This window comes from Dicentrarchus labrax, unplaced genomic scaffold (genome assembly GCF_905237075.1).
Source record: "Dicentrarchus labrax unplaced genomic scaffold, dlabrax2021, whole genome shotgun sequence".
NCBI lineage: Eukaryota > Metazoa > Chordata > Actinopteri > Moronidae > Dicentrarchus > Dicentrarchus labrax.
In genome coordinates this window covers 12011085-12020771 of record NW_026136718.1, presented here as the reverse complement: position 1 = coordinate 12020771, position 9687 = coordinate 12011085, and positions in this window count along the sequence as shown.

Sequence of the window (9687 nt, the reverse complement as noted above, 5' to 3'; positions counted from 1 at the left end):
TGAACTAAGTTAGCATAGCCCTACGATCAGAACTCTGTTCAGAAAAAAAAACATTTTAAAAGTTGCTTGTTTGTACGGACAGACTTGACAAAGTATGAATTCCAACTTTTTATAAAACTGCATCATGATGATGTATGATGTATTTTGGCATCCTTTTGACCCATTTATTGCTATTAAATCACATGTGTTTATACATACTGCTGTAATAAGTGGGTTCAGCCGGCAGCAAATAAACAGAAATGTAACCACTTGTAACTCTATAACTGTAAAAAATCTTGAACAGTGTCATGGCATCAAGGGTGGGAGGATGTGAAATGCTACCCCTTGTTTTTTTGATGTGGCCAGGAATTATACATCACTCCTTTAAATGTCCAGTGTGTAACATTTAGGAGGATTTATTGGCAGAAATAGAATATATTATTCATAGATGTGTACATCTTAGGTTATAAACTAAATAAGATAATAAATAAATAAATAATAAAAATACTGGCTTTAAATAGGGCCTTTTGTGAGTTTCGCAGCCACCGTTTCTCCAACAGATGTGGAAGTCGAGTGCTATTCAGTTGGTTGCAATCTGCGTCTTCACCACTAGATGCCACTAAATCTTACACACTGGTCCTTTCAACCATACACAAGCCAAAATTCAAAGGTGATAATTTGGGGAGTTGCATGGTATAAGGATTTATTGATGAAGAGCAGCTGAGTAAAAGGACTTTCCGGGAGCACTATCTAGAGAAGCTGAAAAGTAGGCGTATGAATAAAATATTGTTTACTATCTAATTTCTACCAACAAAGGTCTAACAATAAAGACTGAATAATAGTTGTGTTTCCTTTGGCTGAAATTTTGCTTCAACACACACACACACACCAATAAATATTGAAAGGAAGCAAACAGACTATTATCGTAAACATCTTCCTGTTCATCATTTGTGGTGAAAGAAGTGTGGAAAGCAATTAACCACCGTCTAAAACACATTTGCATTACAAAAACAAGAAGTTACAAGAAGTCATTTATTAGCTAGTCCATCTACAGGACAGTCGAAGAAGCTTTAGACTCACAGTTTGATCAGCCTCACAAGCACCAGCAGACTCAGAAGTTCTTCCTGATAAGAGCCTGGGATGACAGTGGGCACTGGATCAACACTGACTGGGTCTTATCTAATGGGGACAACATGAGAGAGTATACAAACAGCAAAAATGTAAACAAAAGTGACAGTGATAAAGTACGCTATCATAATCAGTCAAACATCGTTCTAATGCCTCCACCCACATCCATTACCAGCACTTTGACTGCGTCAGCGTATTGGAGCCACTGTAAGTTACAAAACATTACGGAGCCGGAGGAAGGGGGTAATATTCAGAGAAAAATATTACCTCATCTCCCGCCTGCATCCTTGCACTGCAATTAATTTAAAATGTTTTTAATAACTACTAAATATAAATAACCCTAGCCAAAAACCATATATATTTCTGATTTCATAATCTCAACTTTTCTTGTAATCTGTTACAGAATGTATTGCATTCACTCATTTGCTATGTTTTTCTGAATTAACAACATGTTACCATATGTCATAATTCTGAGACGGAAAAGCCAAAAAATATATCAAAATATATTTTATTGTAATTAATTCCTGTGCAAGCTGCTCAGAGTAATTGCAGTCTTCTGGAGTAATTGCAGGGTTTTTCCCTCTCCTCTTGCACTGTGCACAGGCAGTCCGTAGGTGTGGCCTGTGGGGCATATTTGACCTTCTTTCTCACACTGTTCCTATAGTTTGTAAATATGTATACGGTATAGTTCATTTGACCTTATCTCACACTGTTTCTCTAGTAGGGTGTTCCTATAGTTTGTTTGACTTTCTCTCTCACTGTTTCTCTTTGGATCTCTGGAGTAGGGTGTTCCTATAGTTGGTAATTATGTATATAGTTTGTTTGATTTTCTAACAGTTTCTCTGTGAATCTCTGGATTAGGGTGTTCCTATAGTTTGTTTGAGCTTTTAAATATTTAATTCGTTTGTTTGATGCTATGGCTTAAGCTAGTTGTGTGTGACGACATGTGTGTGACGCTTGAAAACTGTTATTGCGTTTTTGCTAAAGATCCTAGCGTAGATGGTTTTATCATCAGTTATATCTATCCAAGTCATATGGTTCATTAATCTGATTGGTTAAAGTTTGCCTGTGATAGATGGTAATAGACTTAACTTTTGAAAGTGCATGCCCTTCCATTCAGGTTAGGTTAAGATTCTTATATTTCTATGCTTAACATAAGGACCAATATCGTATCATGCTGAGAATTTGGGGCAGTGGTGACCAGTGTGTGTTCTCGGATATCTCTTCCATAAATCTTATGATTGGGGGTGATTTTAATTTAGAATTTTTTAAGTAGAGAGTATCAGTCTGTCTCAGTTTCCCTGAGGCCGAAGCAACAAAAACGTATAGATCCTGAGCCCCAATTGCTTACAAGTAAACAAGTAAATTTAGAGGCTCAGATGAAATTGTTTTTTTAGTTTTTTTTTTTTTTTCACCGACTTCGTTGTGGGAGACTTTTAAAGCATACATGAGAAGCTAATTTGTGAGAAATGTGACCAAGCAGAAGCAGATTTACTTCACAGCTATGCTGTGCCCTAAATTACAAGGATTCTGGATTTTATCTTTTGTTGGTAAACATCTGAAATGATGCATGATATTCACTCCAAAGAAGTCTGTATCACTGCTGTACATGTGCTTCACAATATATATACAATATTTGAAAGCTAACAATTCTAATAAAACACACAATCCAAAGCATTTAAGTACAACACAGTATGCATCAACTTTACCAAGCTACGGCCTAGCTTTGGGGCAGTGTGGATGTTTTCCACCTACAAGAGCACTACTGATATTCCTTAATCTATTCCCCATGTGGCAGATGAAAGTGTTTGAGATAAGGAATGAAATCGTGCGTGTCCGTATAACTAGAATTTATTCCACTTAAGCAATCCTTTGGGGTTTATACACTGGGTATGAGAGTGAAGACTTTTAGGAGAAAACAGGCAGTGCAGAGTAAAGCCAAAATTAGAGAGACTGAAATGCTGAAGCAACTACAGTTTATCCCTTACTGTCAAACAGATGGATCTAATGTATTAGATACCATTTAGAATGTTTTTCTGGTGTTTTGTGAATATTATGACCTATGAGGCCATGTTGTTGAGATCTCTTAATAAACTCTTCATAAACAACACTGGTTGTAGAGTTTTAATCACTTGGGGTGTATCAATTAGAATACACTAGAAGTGTGTCACAGGTTTTTTGTATTTTTACTAGAAGGCTTAACTGTACAGGTTTACAATTGGGGTGTATGTGTTTTCTAGAATAACAGAGAATGACAGAAATACCACTACAATATACTATACTATACTATTCTATACTATACTATACTATACTACAAATTAAATTGGTTACACTGAAAGTTGTATACATTTCATGTAGGTACATATATAATTAATACGTAAAGATATAATTAGAAAATTCTGATGTGATGATGATGATAATACAAAGTATGAACTAAGAAAGCTTATAACAATTTATATGAAAGTATAAATTGTAAGACCCACACAAGAAATAATAAATACACTGAAAATACAAGTTAATTCCAAGTTGTTATTGTTATACCATATCTGAACTAAGACAAAATACTAACTGGTGGCTGGAGACTAGAGAGCATTGTCATGTTAAGAAGACAAATGAACCAGAGCAATGACGTCAACACCAACAAGACAATCTGCAGAGCATGAAGCATCACTGTTTGTAGTGGCCTTGCTGTTCCCACCTGCCTATAATATTAAGTATCCAGCTGCTGGGAACAAACAGACAGGTTCTGCTTAGTTGAACTCTAAACTGGTCCATTTAGCAGCTAATTGCTTTAAGGGTCAGGTGCTAATGTCCTCAGGTTGTAAGTTCGTCAATGCAGAGCTAGTTGGCAAGCAGGATGTGGTTTCTGAGGCGCGCAATGGTGGAGGTTAAAGTTTATAGACCCAGCTGTGATTTTACAGATGTGTCCATTTAAGATGGTCTTGATTGAGATGATAAATATGTACACCAATTATATCTTTGAAACAACATACTGTACATGTAATTTGTATGTGTACACTAAAATAAACCCCCAGTTTCAGAGTGCAATTCCTTCTATGTCATACGTGCTACGCCCTCTATTGGTTTACCCTTACAGGGACCCTCAACCAGGCCTGTGTAGGAGGCACGTGCTTGAGCTTCCCCCATCACACATCCCCCATGCTAGAACTCATATTGGTGCAGAAGATGTCGCATCACTTCACCCCACAGCTGAGAAGGACACACATAATGGTTAGGCTGCCAATTTAAATAGACATGGGAGTGTCAGATCCCTGCCTGTGTGCAGGATGATTGTATCCATCCTGACCTTTGCTGATCACTATCTCTGTTCCCTGAAGGCCTACCTCAAGCCAGGATTCCTCTACATGGGGGTCCACTCTGGACAGTGGAGCATCTCTTTGGACATAGTTGCAAAGATCTGGCTTTGGTTCTGTGTTGTTTGCCTTCCTGGACTTGCAACTGATAATGCAGCTGAGTCCTGAAGCAGCATCTGTCCGTAATAGTTATTGGACCAGAGAGTCTGGTTGATGGCCGATTCCTGATCTGTCCACAGCTCTCTGTCAAGTGAGGGTGAGTGGTCACTGTCCAGCACCTGAGTCTGACATCAGGCAGGATCTGTTTGTCGGAGCAGAACTTTCCCTGCCGGCAGTTACCTTCAGTCCAGACCCAGGCGTTGATCAGTAGCACTTCCATCCCATCCTCGTCGCCAAAATGTAGGGGAATTCTTCCATAACCTGGAGAGTTGCTAGTTCTCTGAAGAATTACGAACCCAGTGTGATGAATCAAATTCCTTTACTCATCCAGCATGGAGGGAAGACCACAGCATAGACGTTCCCTCCAGACTTCTAGAATGCTTTGCCTTATATACCCCTCTGTACATCATTAAAGCAGAAACACATCTGTTGTCCTATCTACATTCCTAATCTAAATTACACATGGACGGTTGAGGTCTTTCACAAATAGTCCTGTGGGCTGACTGTGACCAACTGCTGACCAGTCATTCCCTACCATAAAACACAACCCCCTAACCACTTTATACATTTAGTACCCCTCCTAAAACATTCATCTACCACACACAACAACAACACCTGAATAACATAATCACTCCATAGAATATATTGACTATGTACCCTACCTGTACCACAGGAGTAATTCTAATCAAGATCAATTTTAATTTCCTCTCTTGACCCTTATTGTGTCAATGTTGAATTTCCTCAGAGATCACAGTTGTGGATATTCTGCTTAAATGAAATTAGTTAATTTGTTAACTGAGGTTAGGAAGCAGGGCCACGCTTCAACTCTACCTTTACCCCTCACCTCTATATCCATGCATCTGTCCTCAACATCCAATACTTCCTGAACTTCCATTAAACCTTTAAATGACATGTTGTTGTGGCGTAGTCCTTGCTAGTGAAATATCTATTTAAACTCAATATCCGACTGACCTCAAACTACCACAGACTTTGCACAGTTGCCAGACACAAAGCTAACTAACTCACACACGCAACATTTTTTCCTGAAACAGTGACTCAATAAAATTCTTCCTCTCATTTAAAACTTTCCATTCTTGATTCCAGAATTACATTTTATTGAGGGCTTTACAACAAGAGCTCCAGCCCTTGAAGGTCAGTCTCAGTTCCAGCTGGGAACCGCTCATCAACCTCACTGAACAAAACCTTAGAAAACTGCAAAAAGGAAAACTACAGGAGAGATCTGGGCAGGATCCTCCACAGGCATTACTCTCTCATGATGATGCTCCTTGCTGCTTAGTGAAATAAGCCACTTGGTGATGCCATGGTTAACAGCAAATAACTGGCCATACCACTGGTGAGAAAAGTGGGAAACATTTTACAAACTCAGTGGGGTAAGTAATAAGTCCCCCTGCTAGACTGTGGAGAGATGCAAGAAACTGGATACTAGGAGGCGTTTACTGGTGGAAGAACATACTTTTTGTGAACAAACTGTATGTAGATGGTCAGTTCTTTCATGACAAATCTAACCTATTAACTATAACTCAACACATCTCCTTACTGTGCATGTACAGTATCTGTACATGGTTCTTATTGGTAGTGGGGTTTTTGCTTTTTTGCATACATCTGTTTCTATTTGCATATCTATATATTTTTTTTACATACAGCCTGCATACACATACACACTTATTATTTTAAACAGAAACAAATCACAGAAACTTACTCTTTGAACAGTAATTTGTACATGTGATGAAGGGAAGAAAGTCAATTTTGGAAGATACAAAGAACAATCACAGACTCATCAGAGACACCTGGAAGTGTACGGTCCTCTGCTTTTGTAATTTCATACCTGCAATCTATCTAACCTCCTCTGTTCTCACTTCATTACTCTCTCTTTGTCATTGTAAACTGAATATTGGATCCATTGTTTAACTACAGACCAGCCTGAAACTCCTGTTAACATTACAATTTAGTTTTAATGCATCACTTCCCATTCTGTTGACAGTATAAATGAGCTGCTCTGCTCCATTGTTCTCTATGTAGCTTACCTACTCAGACCCACTCTGTGTGTTAGCTCACCGTATCCTAGTAAATTATATTACACTCCACTCTGGCTAACACCTTAAAAGGATTCTGAGTGATTTCCTCAACATTATGCAGAATCAGGCCTGACCATAGTAGGACAATTGGCAGCTAACCTCATGTCTCTCTGCACACAAATTTCTAACTCCCACACAAATAAACACACATCCTCCCCCCATCCATTATACTACTTGCTCACTCACTCACATTCATATCTCACCTCTCTTTTTATTTTATTATTTTATTTATGTTACATAACTACACACAGCCATGGATACTGTATATACTGTTAAGTATGTACATTCACACAATACACAGATTTGCTACATATTTCACATCTCATCACTGTAAATATATATCTATAACATCCACCCACAAGCTAAATAAAGCATTTACTGTAATCATTTTAGCAGAAATAAGTAGAATCTGATATTTGTCTGCACCAACAAAATCGATTCACAGCCCCCAAATATTTCTGACATTTCACTTCCTCTTAATTTTTGAGGGGTGTCTATTTTAAAACATTAACATAACCTCATAGCTTTGTCATTATATACTTTTATGGTAGTAGAAGAACCAAATTTAGATGATCACTCTATTAACCATACCTTTTTTTCTCTCCTAAATAACTGTTCAATTTCTAAAGTCATAATTCAAGATGTCAGTACACTTATTACTGTAACACCTCATTGGACAGACAAAATTTTCCAATTCAAGGAAATATATTAATATTATATTATATTATATCAAGGGAAGTATTCACTGTAACCTATACCTGTTTTATGAATTTGATTTTATCCAACACAGACTTACCAAAAACTGATAACACCTATATAATCCTCTGTCTGTTGTCTATGATTCCGAAGCTGTGCAACATGCACCCATCAATACGCATTCAGTCGACAGGCACATACGTTCTGCTTAATTAAATGATTTTCACATTATACAACGCTATTCAGCCATTTGTCTTTTCTAACTTTTTCTCTTTATTTTTGCCAGTGTAGACAAAGTCCAAAAATGTTCACTGTTGGAACAGAAAAATGTTCCCAGGCAAAAATATGTGCAACTTAAACAAGGCAGAAGTGGGAAAGGGATTAATCAGTTTCTATCTTTTGATAAACTTAACATAAAATAAACACAGAATTCAGAAAAACAAAAACGCACACACACACAGACCTACACATAATACTTTTTCCCATCAATCAACTATCGATTTCTTTAGCTCACACACATCTGTGTATGAGCACCAGCCCCAAGCATACTGTTCTGTTTTACTCTAAGAGCTGTAAAAGTGGAGCAGAAAAGATACAGCGCACCAAAGCTGCCTCGGAAAACAACCACCTGAACTTTGCCTGAACTGAGCCAGAGGGTCTTACCTGTGGCAAATGTCTCCATGGTTGCAGCACAAACACGACAAATATGTTTTGTTCTCCCATTAAAAACTTGAAGAAAGGCAGCAATACATTTGACAAGACATTCAATGGAAAATCCTGAGAGAGTTACAGATGATTTTTTTCGGTCTCTCCCCGCGCACATGAACGCACCTTGAAGTAGTGTTGAAAAAGAAGGTCTCCTCTCACTTCATTCCCATCCATCAGTGCAGGCATGCTGGAACATAAGTGTAGAGGCCAATTACTTAAGGTGAAAGGTGTGAGTCATACTGCCAGTGCATAGTGATGAGAGCCTCTCTCAGCTGTGAGGAGCCTTTTTTCATTACAATTAATATCTTTGGATATGTGACATATTTGATATAATTCACAGAGTTGCCATTTTGCTAACGCTTGTAATGAGGTAGACACATTGACAGGTAGGTCACATGTTTGAGAATCAAACCTGTTACATGTCAGTCTCATTAAACTGCTGGTACATTTCACATTTTAAACCTTGAAAATCAAGGCATTAAGTTGATGTTTTTCTAAAGATTTGTTTAAAAAATAGATACATATTGGGAGTTAGTGACTGCGTGACCTTAAATTAGGAGGTGCTTAAAAAGGCAACAGTCTTTTGATCTAAGTAGGATTTTAACCTATTTCCTCAGTCATTGAATACACTGTGGATAAAAAATAAACCAAATGGAGTGACTGAAGAATACCTTTCCTTTACCCACTGAGGCTTTAGATCCTGAAGCAAAACAACTCCCTGTCAAAAACAATAGGGTTCAGAATTCCTTAGAGTTGTTATAGCACTCATATTAAATTTATATACATTAATAATGCTACTTTAATTTTAATATCGCTTTGTAGGCCCACTGGAGAGCTTAATAATGCTCCTTTGCCTCAAATAATCCCACACTCTCACAGTTCAATAGTAACACAAAGGCCACAGTAAAGACATCCACATGGTCATTGTATGAGAGGAGATTGCGCTCTTATCTTTTATGTGAGCCCTCACATGAAACATGGCCAAGCTGCACTCTCTCTATTCGCCATGCCTTAAAAGACCTTGTGTACCGCAGCATATCCGCCAACACAAATAACTAAAGAGAAAGGCAGAGAGCTCGGAGCCCATGCAAAAAATATGAATTCAATGAGATCAATGAAGAGTTCGAAAGAAAAGAATAGATTTACAACACACACTGTGTATTGTAAATGTCAGCTACAGTTTAGTTTTACAGACTTCTTCAACTTTGACCTACTGCACTTAACATAATTGTGAGCCCTCACAGTTTTCATGTGCAAAGACGGATTATTAGTGACATATTAGGTAGGCTGTCTTTGTCTCACTTCCAAACTTCCTACTGTAATCTTGCAAAACTTTTGGCACCTAGTTGCCAGATTTTTTTCACCAAAGTAACTGATTTATGAGATTACACTGTGAAGCATAACATCATGTCTAAACAACCAAGGCCCTGAGCTACAAAAACAAAGCCATAGTAGTAATAAACCATAGCTTTTCTTTAAAGGACCAGTGTGTAGGATTTAACAGCATCTACCAGTGAGGTTTCCAAACATGATAGGAGATGTTGCGGTGGCTGCAAAACTCTTGAAAAATGCAGCCTCTGTAGAAGAGGAACCTCTCCCTCCATAGG